This window comes from Procambarus clarkii, chromosome 10 (assembly GCF_040958095.1).
Source record: "Procambarus clarkii isolate CNS0578487 chromosome 10, FALCON_Pclarkii_2.0, whole genome shotgun sequence".
Classification (NCBI taxonomy): Eukaryota; Metazoa; Arthropoda; class Malacostraca; order Decapoda; family Cambaridae; genus Procambarus; species Procambarus clarkii.
Genome location: NC_091159.1, coordinates 50,568,606 through 50,581,105, shown reverse-complemented (window position 1 = coordinate 50,581,105; position 12,500 = coordinate 50,568,606). Strand labels below are relative to the sequence as shown.

At 44.3% G+C, this 12,500-nt stretch overlaps 1 pseudogene; it reads left to right on the top strand.

Annotated features, from left to right (window-relative positions):
• Window positions 1-12,500, top strand: part of LOC138363086 (neurotrimin-like) — a 118,015-nt pseudogene that overhangs the window by 64,335 nt on the left and 41,180 nt on the right.

Below are 12,500 nucleotides of genomic sequence, written 5' to 3'. Positions count from 1 at the left end.
ATGAACAGAGAGAGAGAGAGAGAGAGAGAGAGAGAGAGAGAGAGAGAGAGTGTGTGTGTGTGAGAGAGAATTTTTTTCCCCCCGCATCGTCGACCTGATCAAGACAGTCCTGTAAAAGGAATAGACGGCAGAAAATCGGGTCGGGGAATTCAGTATACAAGCATTTCGGATGACTAGGTGCTGTTTGGCCCTGAAAATCGTCGGCTGCAAGATATGGCAATCGCCTGGACCTCAGCGTCTCGTTCCCCAGAACGAGGGGACACATTCTGTCCTCCGAGGGGACTCGTTCTGTCCTCCGAGGGGACTCGTTCTGTCCTCCTAGGGGACTCGTTCTGTCCTCCGAGGGGACTCGTTCTGGCCTCCGAGGGGACTCGTTCTGGCCTCCGAGGGGACTCGGAGAATGTTTACTCCGGTATGAATGGCAAAAAATATATTTGCAGGAATTTTAGCCCATCAAATCGGGTCGAAGCCATTTCGGCGGAAATATCACAATGGGTGAAAAATTATCTCATGCAGCAAACCTTCGGATGTGAGATTCCCAATTGGTCTGGATCACAGAAAGAGATGAGCAAGACTGTAACTGAAATATGTCTGCAATTTGTGAAATGAGAGACCCACGTTTTAAGCTGATTCCTTTGATAAGGTTAAAAAAAAGGCAAATACAATACGGTAATTTTTTCTGCATTTTTTTGGGGGTAAAATAACGAATTATTCGTTTATGTATTCACTGCTGGCGTAATGTATTTTTGTCCCAATGTAACTCATTTAATACAATGAAATTTCTGTTTTTGTTGTGAAAAGTTATAATGAGAGTAACCCAAAAATGTCTGAATTAATGGCTCGTAATTTCGAATGTTTATCATTAACTTTACCGAAACCCCGAAAACTGTCATAAATGTGTTTATAAGATGGGTTTTGGTGTTTTACTTAAAGATTCTAAAACACTGAGGGCGGGGGGAGGGGGGGGGGGGGTGAAATCCACCGCAATATCTAAACAATCTGTTGTACAGTGTACTTAAGTTCTAAGCACACTCTTCTAGAGATACATCTCTAGAGGTCAACACAATCTTACAGACAGACACACTTATAACTAAACAACGTTCCAGCAGCAATCTTTAGAAGAGAGCATAAACTCTCTAACATACACATCTGCCTCATAACATTTCCTTAGCCATATATCTGGCGGTCCACAACCACATAAACATGACTGATCACATACAACCCTCGAGAAACTATCTTTGTCCCTCAACATTAAATTAATCACAGACACAACACACAACCTTTCCCACAACCCATCTGTGGCGGTCAATACAATCCCATCAAAAAAAAAAAAACACAGATAACCACTGAACCACCACCACCACCACCACCACTACCACCATCTCCAAAGGTCAACATCACCAGGGACATGTCAACTCACACAGCAACCTTCCACAGACCCGCCTCAAGTCATATCTATATCTCCCAGACGTACATCAAAGCTCGAACTTAGGTTCTTTTTCCCCCCCAAAGAGAAAATGCAGAGCGCCATATTCCATCTCTCATCGACGTGAACCTGAGCCTTTTGAAAGGCTATTGGATAAGAACATCAAATGAATACGAGTCTCTAATGATTTTCGACTCTACGGAACATGGTGGGTAAGGAAGAATAGGATGCCATTACACATGCTTAGGTCGCTAACTATAGGAATTGTGATTTATCCTGATTTCATATCACATGAGATTGGTACCTATCCTGATATATCGGTACACATGGAATCATATTGGTACATATATAGTGACATATTCGTTCTTATCATGTCGTACTGGTTCATATCTTGTTATATTGGTACATATTTTTACATATTGTCGCGTATCGTGGCATATTGGAACATACTGTGTCATAGTGGAAGATACCGTGTACATATTGTGTCTAACTGTCCCTGAGCAAGAGTTGATTAGCGAGGTTTACAGTATTTTACTTTCTTAAAAGGGAGAAGTTGTATGTAAAGGTGAGAGAGAGAGAGAGAGAGAGAGAGAGAGAGAGAGAGAGAGAGAGATACACGAACGGAAAGAACAAAGAAAGAGCAAAAAAGAAATGTGAGCTATGAACCACATGGTTAAGATAAATAAATTTAACGACATTAGAAGAGTAATGGACTAGAGACGACATATGATAACGACATGCATGATACTGAGATTAATAGGTAAGTGCATAGGAATACCCCTTTTCAAGGTTACTTATTACAAGCCACGGGGACACAGACGGATGTTCGAAGACACATATGGGGCCAGAGACTGCACGTTTAAGTGAAGCTGATAATCAAGAAACTTGAGGCAGTGAGGGTGGTGGTGGAAGACACCAATGCCACCAAATAATAAAGTATTGGAGTGTTTGTTGGTGTAAAGGCTCCCAGAGATAATTAGTAAGGTACACATAAAACATCTGCGATCAAACATGCGCAAAACATCCTTACAGACACACAGAAAGAAAATCACACACACACACACACACACACATGCCTGTGTATGTTGGCCAGAGTTTTGGGCCAGAGCCATAAAGTAGTGAAGAAAAACAGTTTAAATAGCGTAATTCAAAATAGTTGTAGTATTGTGGCAGTGTGTAGTGTGGAGCAGACCTCACCGACCTCTGACCGCGTGACCTCACCCCGGCAGCAACCCTCCTACCACCACGGGGACGACGCTTGGAGATTCACTCACCTGTTGTGTTAGCAGGACGGTAAGATACTTGGAACCCCTGTGGGTAAGGTTGCATTATAGCAATGACTAGGTCAGGAAGGGCGTCTAGGTCCAGCAGTATTATGATTGAGGAAGAAGATAGGTTTGTGGAGAAGATGATTGGGAAATTTGTAGAGAAGAGGGATGTTTGGATAGGTGATCTAATCCAGGGGATTAAAAGTGAAGTCTTTAATAAGATACAGGGCGAGGTTCAAAGACTCAAACAAGAGTTTATGGATTATATTCAAGAGGAAATCAGGAAGAGCAGGGTAGAATGGCAAGGAGAAATATCTAGGCTTACTAATGAATTTGGCAGGAATAAGGGAAGCTTGGCAGGGGAAGGGGAAGTAGTAGTAGTAGGTGGAGTAGCGGGTGTAGGAGGGGTGGGGGTCAGCCAGGGAGAGGGCCACCAGCATGACCCTGAACTGAGAAAGAGGACAATCATAATCCATGGATTACTTGAAGCCAGGGCACCATCGAGGCAGGAAAGGATGGAGATTGAGGATTTGGAACTACAGGGGATCTTGAGAGACATGAGAGCCCAGATGGCAGGGAATGAGGTGCAAGTCCACCGACGCATTGGACCATACAACTGTAACAGGAAACGACCTGTCCTGGTACAGTTCACTAACGAAGAGGCAGTGGATTACATACTGCATCACAAACACCTACTCAGAGGTAGCGAAAATTACTACAACGTATTTATTGACAAATTCATGACGAAGGAGGAACAGATTGCCCACAGAGCAAGCAAACAACAATACGACTCTTCCCATTTGAGCGCAGCTACACACCCCAGTGCTAATCCACCCCATGCTAACCAGCTCACACGTGCTTCTCAGGTCACCCCTTTCCCAAATCAGCCGCCCCTGCTTATCTCCCCAGCACATCCCTTGACCCCTTTTACCCCACTGGAGTCAAATTCATCCCACATTCCAAGGACCCCCTCATCACCTCAACCCCCAAAACCCGTCCAGCCCTCGTCCCCTCAACCCCCAAAACCCACCCAGCTCTCATCTCCTCAACCCCCAAATCCCATCCAGACCTCATCCCCTCAACCCCAAGAACCCACCTAGACCTCATCACCTCAACACCCAAAGCCTACCCTGCCCTCACCCCTCCTCATCCCCTCTCCTTCCATGTGACCCCCCACCCTTGCGAGGGAGGTGGGAGGTCCCCCCCACCCCCTCTATCCATCCCCCTCCCAACCTCTCAACCTCTATCTGTCTCCCAACCTTACGCCATCTCCCAACCCCTCTATGCCCTCCCTAATCTTCAGACCCAGTATGCCCTTCCTACTCCAGACCTACCTACCCAGGCCCTACCCCAGACCCTCCTACCTACCTTCCTAGAAGCCCAGCCCCCAGTAGCCCCCCAAGCACCCCTCCTGAACTCTTTCACCCCCCATACACCCCCCGGACCCCCCCAGACACCCCCTGGATCCCCCCGGACATCCCCCGGACCCTCCCCGCCCCCAGTCATCCCCCAGACACCCCCCAGATCCCCCAGATCCCCTCTGCCCCCAGTCACCCCCCAGACATCCCCCAGATCCCCCCAGACCCCCAGAGAAAGGGAGAACTCTGGTACAAGAGTTTCCATGAAGAATCTCAAGGTTTGGTACACCAATGCTGATGGGGTATCTAATAAAGCAGAAGAGATAAAAGAAAGAGTGAGTGAAGCAGATCCTGACATAGTTGCAATTGTGGAAACTAAAATTAATGACATGATCTCAGATGCTATCTTTCCTGAAGGGTACCAGGTGATACGAAAAGAGAGGACACAGAGACAGGGAGGGGGAGTAGCACTCCTAATAAAGCGGAAATGGAAGTTTGAAGACCTGGGAAATCGAGTTACCAATGAGTGCACAAGCTTCATACATGGAACTCTGACAGTAGATGGGAGGAAGATTGTGATCATGGTAATCTACAATCCCCCACCAAACAGTAGAAGACCCAGGCAGGAGTATGATGACAACAACAAAGCATGTATTGATGAACTGCAGAAGGCAGCAACACTAGCCCACAGAATGAGAGCGAAGCTGCTGATCATGGGGGACCTAAATCATGGAGAGATAAATTGGGAATCAAGGAATCCCCATGGAGGGGATGAAACGTGGGGAGCAAAATTAGTAGATGTTATAGACAGGAATTTCCTGACACAACATGTGAAGGAAGACACAAGGGAAAGAGGAGGAGATGCACCGAGCCTATTAGACCTGATTTTCACCCAGAACGTAGAAGATATCGAGAATTTAGAGCATGAAATACCTCTAGGGGCCAGTGACCATTGTGTCCTAGTCTTTGACTACATGATGGAATTCAAAATTATGACCATGGGACAAGAGATCTGGGAAAGGAGAGCTGACTACAGGAAAGGGGACTATATGAGGATAAGGGACTATCTGGGTGAAGTGCAGTGGGAGGAAGAAATTAGAGGAAAAACAGTCCAAGATATGATGGACCTAGTCATACAGAAATGCCAGGAGGCCGAAGAGAGATTTATACCAACGGTAAAGGGAAAAAATAAGAAGGAATATAATAACCCATGGTTTAATAGACAGTGTCAGGAAGCAAAAATGGCCAGCAGGCGGGAGTGGAGGAAGTACAGAAGACAAAGAACAGAGGACAACAGAAGCAGATACAACAGAGCTAGGAACGATTACATTAACATAAGACGAACATCGGAAAGGGACTATGAGAACGATATTGCAATCAAAGCGAAAAAACAACCTAAGTTACTACACAGTCATATAAGAAGAAAAATGTCGGTGAACGACCAAGTGACAAGACTAAGGAAGACAGAGGGGGCATATACTGAAAGTGACAAGGAAATCTGCGAGGCACTGAATGCCAGTTTCCATGGAGTGTTCACTACCGAGCCTGAGCAGCTCCCATTGTTGGAAGGGGTTACCCTAGATGAAAGACTATCAGATATAGAGGTGACAGCAGAGGAGGTAATGAAACAGTTGACAACTCTAGATGCAACTAAAGCAGTTGGACCAGACAAAGTATCACCGTGGATACTAAAAGAAGCAGCACAGGCCCTCAGCGTGCCTCTGGCAATGATCTTTAATGAGTCACTTATGTCAGGAGAATTGCCCAGTTGCTGGAAGAAGGCAAATGTCGTGCCGATCTTCAAGAAAGGAGATAGGGAGGAGGCACTTAACTACAGACCTGTATCACTGACAAGCATCCCCTGTAAAATACTGGAAAGAATAATTAGGCTACGACTGGTTGCACACCTGGAGAACATTAGGTTTGTGAACAAACATCAACATGGGTTCTGGACAGGGAAATCGTGCCTAACAAACCTTCTGGAATTCTATGATAAAATAACGAGGATAAGACAGGACAGAGATGGTTGGGCAGACTGCATATTTCTGGACTGCCAAAAAGCCTTTGATACAGTACCGCACATGAGACTGCTGTTCAAGCTCGAGAGGCAGGCGGGGGTGGGGGGAAAGGTCCTAGAATGGATAAGGAACTACCTAACAGGAAGGAGCCAAAGAGTTACGGTAAGGGGCGAGAAGTCGGACTGGCGAACAGTAACAAGTGGAGTACCACAAGGATCGGTGCTGGGACCAATTCTATTTCTTGTATATGTTAACGACATGTTTACAGGCGTAGAGTCCTACATGTCGATGTTTGCGGATGATGCAAAGTTGATGAGAAGAGTTGTGACAGATGAGGATTGCAGGATCCTCCAAGAGGACCTGAACAGATTGCAGAGATGGTCAGAGAAATGGCTACTAGAATTCAACACGAGCAAATGTAAAGTTATGGAAATGGGACTAGGAGATAGGAGACCAAAGGGACAGTACACAATGAAGGGGAACAGCCTACCTGTAACGACGCGTGAAAGAGACCTGGGGGTGGACGTAACACCTAATCTATCTCCTGAGGCACATATTAATAGGATAACGACAGCAGCGTACTCTACACTGGCAAAAGTTAGAACATCATTCAGAAACCTAAGTAAGGAGGCATTTAGGGCGCTTTACACTGCCTACGTAAGGCCAGTCTTAGAGTATGCCGCCTCATCATGGAGTCCCCATCTGAAGAAGCATATAATGAAACTGGAAAAGGTTCAGAGGTTTGCAACGAGACTCGTCCCAGAGCTACGAGGGATGGGGTATGAAGAGCGCCTGAGGGAACTGTGCCTTACGACACTAGAAAGAAGAAGGGAGAGGGGGGACATGATAGGAACGTATAAGATACTCAGAGGAATTGACAGAGTGGACATAGACGAAATGTTCACACGGAATAGTAACAGAACGAGAGGACATGGATGGAAGCTTGAAACTCAGATGAGTCACAGAGATGTAAGGAAGTTTTCTTTTAGCGTGAGAGTAGTGGGGAAATGGAATGCACTTCAGGAACAGGTTGTGGAAGCAAATACTATTCATAATTTTAAAACCAGGTATGATAGGGAAATGGGACAGGAGTCATTGCTGTAAACAACCGATGCTCGAAAGGCGGGATCCAAGAGTCAATGCTCGATCCTGCAAGCACATATAGGTGAGTACATATAGGTGAGTACACACACACACACGGGTGGGACACGAACAAGGGAACACAGGTATAACTTTAGTACCCAGATGAGCCACAGGGACGTTAAAAATAATTTTTTCAGTGTCAGAGTAGTTAATAAATGGAATGCACTTGGAAGTGATGTGGTGGAGTTTGACTCCATACACAGTTTCAAATGTAGATATGATAGAGCCCAGTAGACTCAGGAATCTGTACACCAGTTGATTGACAGTTGAGAGGCGGGGACCAAAGAGACAGAGCTCAACCCCCGCAAGCACAAATAGGTGAGTACACACACACACACACACACACACACACACACACACACACACACACACACACACACACACACACACACACACACACACACACACACACACACACACAGTTTCTTTCACCCTGTTCACCTAGCAGTAAATAGGTACCCGGGAGTTAGACAGCTGCTACGGGCTGGGTGTGTTGTGTGGAAGAAAAATCAATTGAATGATTGACACTTGAGAGAAGGGTCCAAAAAGCAAGAGCTCAACCCCCGCAAGCACAACTAGGTGAGTACACAATCTGAAATCTATTCACTATTAATAATACGCAAAAAAAAAATAAAAATAGTTTAGTTGTATGTCAACGCAGCACAAACCCAGACAACTAAAAACGACAGAAGCGCACTATGCGTTGTAACCTAACCAACAGAGTCGTTAACCCATAACAGTGTATTGTCCCCCCCCTTGTTCAACGACCAACGACCATCGCAGAGGTCAGCAAACCAAGCAATAACGAGCAGAGTTAACAAGCCAATAGTTAACAAGCATCACGCACAACAACACTACAGCAGTTAACGTTCGGGTATAATCACCAGAGCAAAGACGGCAAATAGACGGTGTCTCTATCGCGATATAGAGATGACGATAGATGGTATTGATAAGACACACGAAGTTGTGAATTAATGTTACAAAACCCACTACAGTGTTATGGATTATTAACTGTGTCGGTTTTCACGTTCAAGTTCACGTAGGTTTATTGAGACAAGAAAAAAAAAAGTTGTGTGTGTGTAAACTAAAGTCTTTGAAAATGTAATAAGTTATTACGAAACGCGTTCAAGCGTCGCGTCAGACTAGAAATAAAAATGAATTTTGGAGAATTGATTTTTCAATTACCATCGACAGTAAAAAGAAACATAAGAAATATTGATAAAATCGTGTTAGAATTATTAATCCTACTTTTTCAGTCATATTTAACATCATATGAGACAAGAAAAAATACATCTCAAAGGGATAGAGCAGCTTAGGGTAATTTGACAGTGGTTCAGTAAAGTTATCAGAAGAGTTATCAGGAGAAATAGACCGATGAATGGTATATTAATAGAGAAATAGACCGATGAATGGTATATTAATAGAGAAATAGAACGCTAGATGGTATATTAATAGATAGATAGAACGCAAAATGGTATATTAATAGATAGATAGAACGCTAGATGGTATATTAATAGAGAAATAGAACGCTAGATGGTATATTAATAGATAGAACGCTAGATGGTATATTAATAGAGAAATAGAACGCAACAGGAGTAGTATAACATTCAAATCTACATCCTCTTGAAAGCTGGTATGTGGGTTCGGATCCTTAGTGATTGACGACCGAACGCTGAAAGGGCAGTGCCCGGGAGCTGGCACTCGATCCATAACAATGTGGTGACAATAGGTGAGAACACAGACTCATAAACATAATTCAATGAGTACAGCTGTAAAGAATACAGATTAGTACAGCTGCACTAAAATTTACTCATCGCGATGTACTCACGAAGTAGTAGAAATCATCGTGCTGTATTCAAAGAGTTTTACTCATCATGGGTGTTGAATACTCGCATCGTCTTCGTGCATTACTCACTGAGTTATACCCAGCGAGTTGTACTTACTTATGCTCATCGGGATGTACTCAGCACGATGAATATAACTGAGTATACCACGAAGAGTGAATTCAACTCTATAGCCAGATCCTCACGCACAAGAAAATAATTCACATACGACCCAGGATGAGTAACCTGACCTAAATGTGTCCGGCATAAATAGAGCAGCATGTGGCCAATTGGACAAATTATATTCTCGAATACAGCCAAAAATTGGCCGGAAAATGCATTGGCGACCAAGAATATGAACCGGAAAGAATATATGTGTTCTGAAATATGCTTAACACAATTTTTGGTCTGATTCTTTTCACGAAATTTATACACAAATAATAATTTTGGTCGGTTTTGTGGGCCGGAATTTTTTTTTTAAATACGGCTGTAAGTGTGAGAAAAGAAAATGCTGAATGTGGCCAAGAATGTTAAGCTCCATCACCCCACTAAACTAAAAAAAAAAATAAAAAAAAAGCAAATGTTGGGGGAGAAAGAAAGAACGCATGTAGAGAGAGGGTTATAGGGCTGAAGTGAGAGTTAAAACGCTGTGTTTTGGAGAAATCCTGCCTAGAAACTCTAAAACAATGTGTTTGTGAGTTTCTGCGTGTTTGTGTGTGTGTGTGTGTGTGTGTGTGTGTGTGTGTGTGTGTGTGTGTGTGTGTGTGTGTGTGTGTGTGTGTGTGTGTGTGTGTGTGTGTGTGTGTGTGTGTGTGTGTGTGTGTGTGTGTGTATTTACTATTTGTATCTGAAGAATCGAGCTATTAGCTCTTGGATCCCGACATTCTAACCAATTTAATTTTTCCTCTATTTTTCCTACTACATGTATTTCTTACACACACACATACATCCCCAGGAAACAGCCCGTAGCAGCTGTCTAACTCCCAGGTACCTATTTACTGCTAGATGAACAGGAGCATCAGCGCGAAAGAAACTCTGCCCACTTGTGTGTGTGTGTGTGTACTCACCTAGTTATACTCGCCTTGTTGTGCTTGCGGGGGGTTGAGCTCTGGCGCTTTGGTCCCGCCTTTCAACTGTCAATCAACTGGTGTACATATTCCTGAGCCTACTGGGCTCTATCATATCTACATTTGAAACTGTATGGAGTCAGCCTCCACCACATCACTGCCTAATGCATTCCATTTGTTAACTACTCTGACACTGGAAAAAATTCTTTCTAACGTCCCTGTTGCTCATTTGAGTACTCAGTTTCCACCTGTGACCTTTGTGTGTTTGAGTGTGTGCGTGTGTTTGTGCGTGTGTAGGTGGGGAGGGGGGGGAGGAGGAGGGGAAATAGTATCCCACAGAGCCCGAGAAGTTTAATTGCGTTAGCTCGTGTCAACATCTCCATTATTGGTGTCTCCCCGTTTTATCTTCCTGCGAACTGTTAATCTCTGTTTACAATTGGCATCCAACAGAACAACCTAAGATTGACTTTTGTCTCTTGCTCGCTCTTCGTATTTCTCTTATATTATTCTTTCCATCTCTCTCTCTCTCTCTCTCTCTCTCTCTCTCTCTCTCTCTCTCTCTCTCTCTCTCTCTCTCTCTCTCTCTCTCTCTCTCTCTCTCTCTCTCTCTCTCTCTCTCTCTCTCTCTCTCTCTCTCTCTCTCTCTCTCTCTCTCTCTCTCTCTCTCTCTCTCTCTCTCTCTCTCTCTCTCTCTCTCTCTCTCCTCGTTACCAACTGTCTCTCCGTATTTCTCTTCATTTTCCACTCTCTCTCTCTCTCTTTGTCTCCTTTTGCTCTCTTTGTATCTCTCTCCCGTCCTCTCTCTCTCTCACTGTCTCTCTCCGCCTCCCTCGCCTTCCGTTGCTTCAGGACAAATAATTCAAAACAAAACAAAATTCTTAGAGCGACTTTAGCTGCGTCAAGCTTGGATTTGTTTGTGATGCAAACGATTCCAAGGTCCGGTTCACTTTACATCCTGAGGGGAGAGGTGACCTAGCACGTTCTGAGGGGTGAACTGACCTAACACACCCTGATGAAAGGTCTGGACGTCCTTGTACACTCTGATAGGAAGGTTCATCCTAGCATATCCTAAGCTGAGTGCTGACCTGGCACATCTTGAAGAGAGCTGACCTCTCACATCCTAGAGGGAAAAGGCTGACCAAGCACATTCAAAAGGGAAAGGTGATCTAATATTTTCTGAGGGGGGAGAGATTGACTTAGCACATCCTGACTGAAAGATTACCGAGCCTGCCAATATTTTCTCTGGTGTCCGTTTGCTGGTGTTGTCGCCTACACTGTGATACAAAAGGTCACTAGAGTTCTTTCATCTCTCTCTCTCTCTCCTTCCTCGCTAGCTCTGTATATTCCATCGAGGATATCTATAGATCGTGCCAGTGTTCATCTGTTTCAGTTCACCGCCTCGTGACATTTAACACCTGTGTACCTTATTCGGGTTTTATTTTGCCCATTTGGACATTGAATTTTGACTTGTTTTGGCGTTGATTCATGACCTATTTTGAAGTCGAAATTTTACCTATTTTGATGCTGATATTTTGCATATTTTGAGGTTGAAATTTGACTTATTTTGACTTGAAGTACTTTATCGTTGAAACTTGAATCATTGTAACGTTCAAGCTTGATCTATTTTAATATGGAAACGAAACATATTTTGTCCTTGAAATTGAAATTTTACCTATTAAGATGTTAAAATTTGACTTTTTGTCTCGTTGACTTGAAGTATTTTGACGTTGAAACTTGAATTATTTTGACGGATCCCCGTTTTCTCTTCCACGCCCTTGCATGTCATAAGAATCAAGCAGAGAGGCTTCTAGATGGCAACAATGGAGCTGTAACTTATACAAAAACATATAATGTCTCAGATGGAGGTCTTACCATTTCCCCTCTCTCACCATCTCAATATCTTCCATTCCGGACGAAACTCGACAAAAAAATATATTCGCATACCACATAGCGAGCGACGGAATAAGATAGGCTACTTGCTCCTGGTCATATCTCACCAGCATCTTTCTCTCTCTCTCTCTGGAGGATATCTGTCTCAACTCTCTCTCTCTCTCTGGAGGATATCTGTCTCAACTCTCTCTCTCTCTCCTTCAGGTGTCGTGGATCCGGCAGAGGGACCTACACATCCTGACAGTAGGGCCGCTACACCTACACGACGGACCAGCGCTACGAGGTCATCCACTCCCCAGGATCCCAAGACTGGATTCTTAAGATCAGCTACGCCCAGGTGCGGGACTCTGGCAAATACGAGTGCCAGGTGTCTACCAAGCCCGTGAGGTCTTACGTCGTACGTCTCAACGTGTTCGGTGAGTCAGGGAACGGCGACGTAACGTCATTCTGACGTTCGAGTGGCGCTGGTATGACGTTCTAATACTGTTCATCAAATGTTGGTTTAGC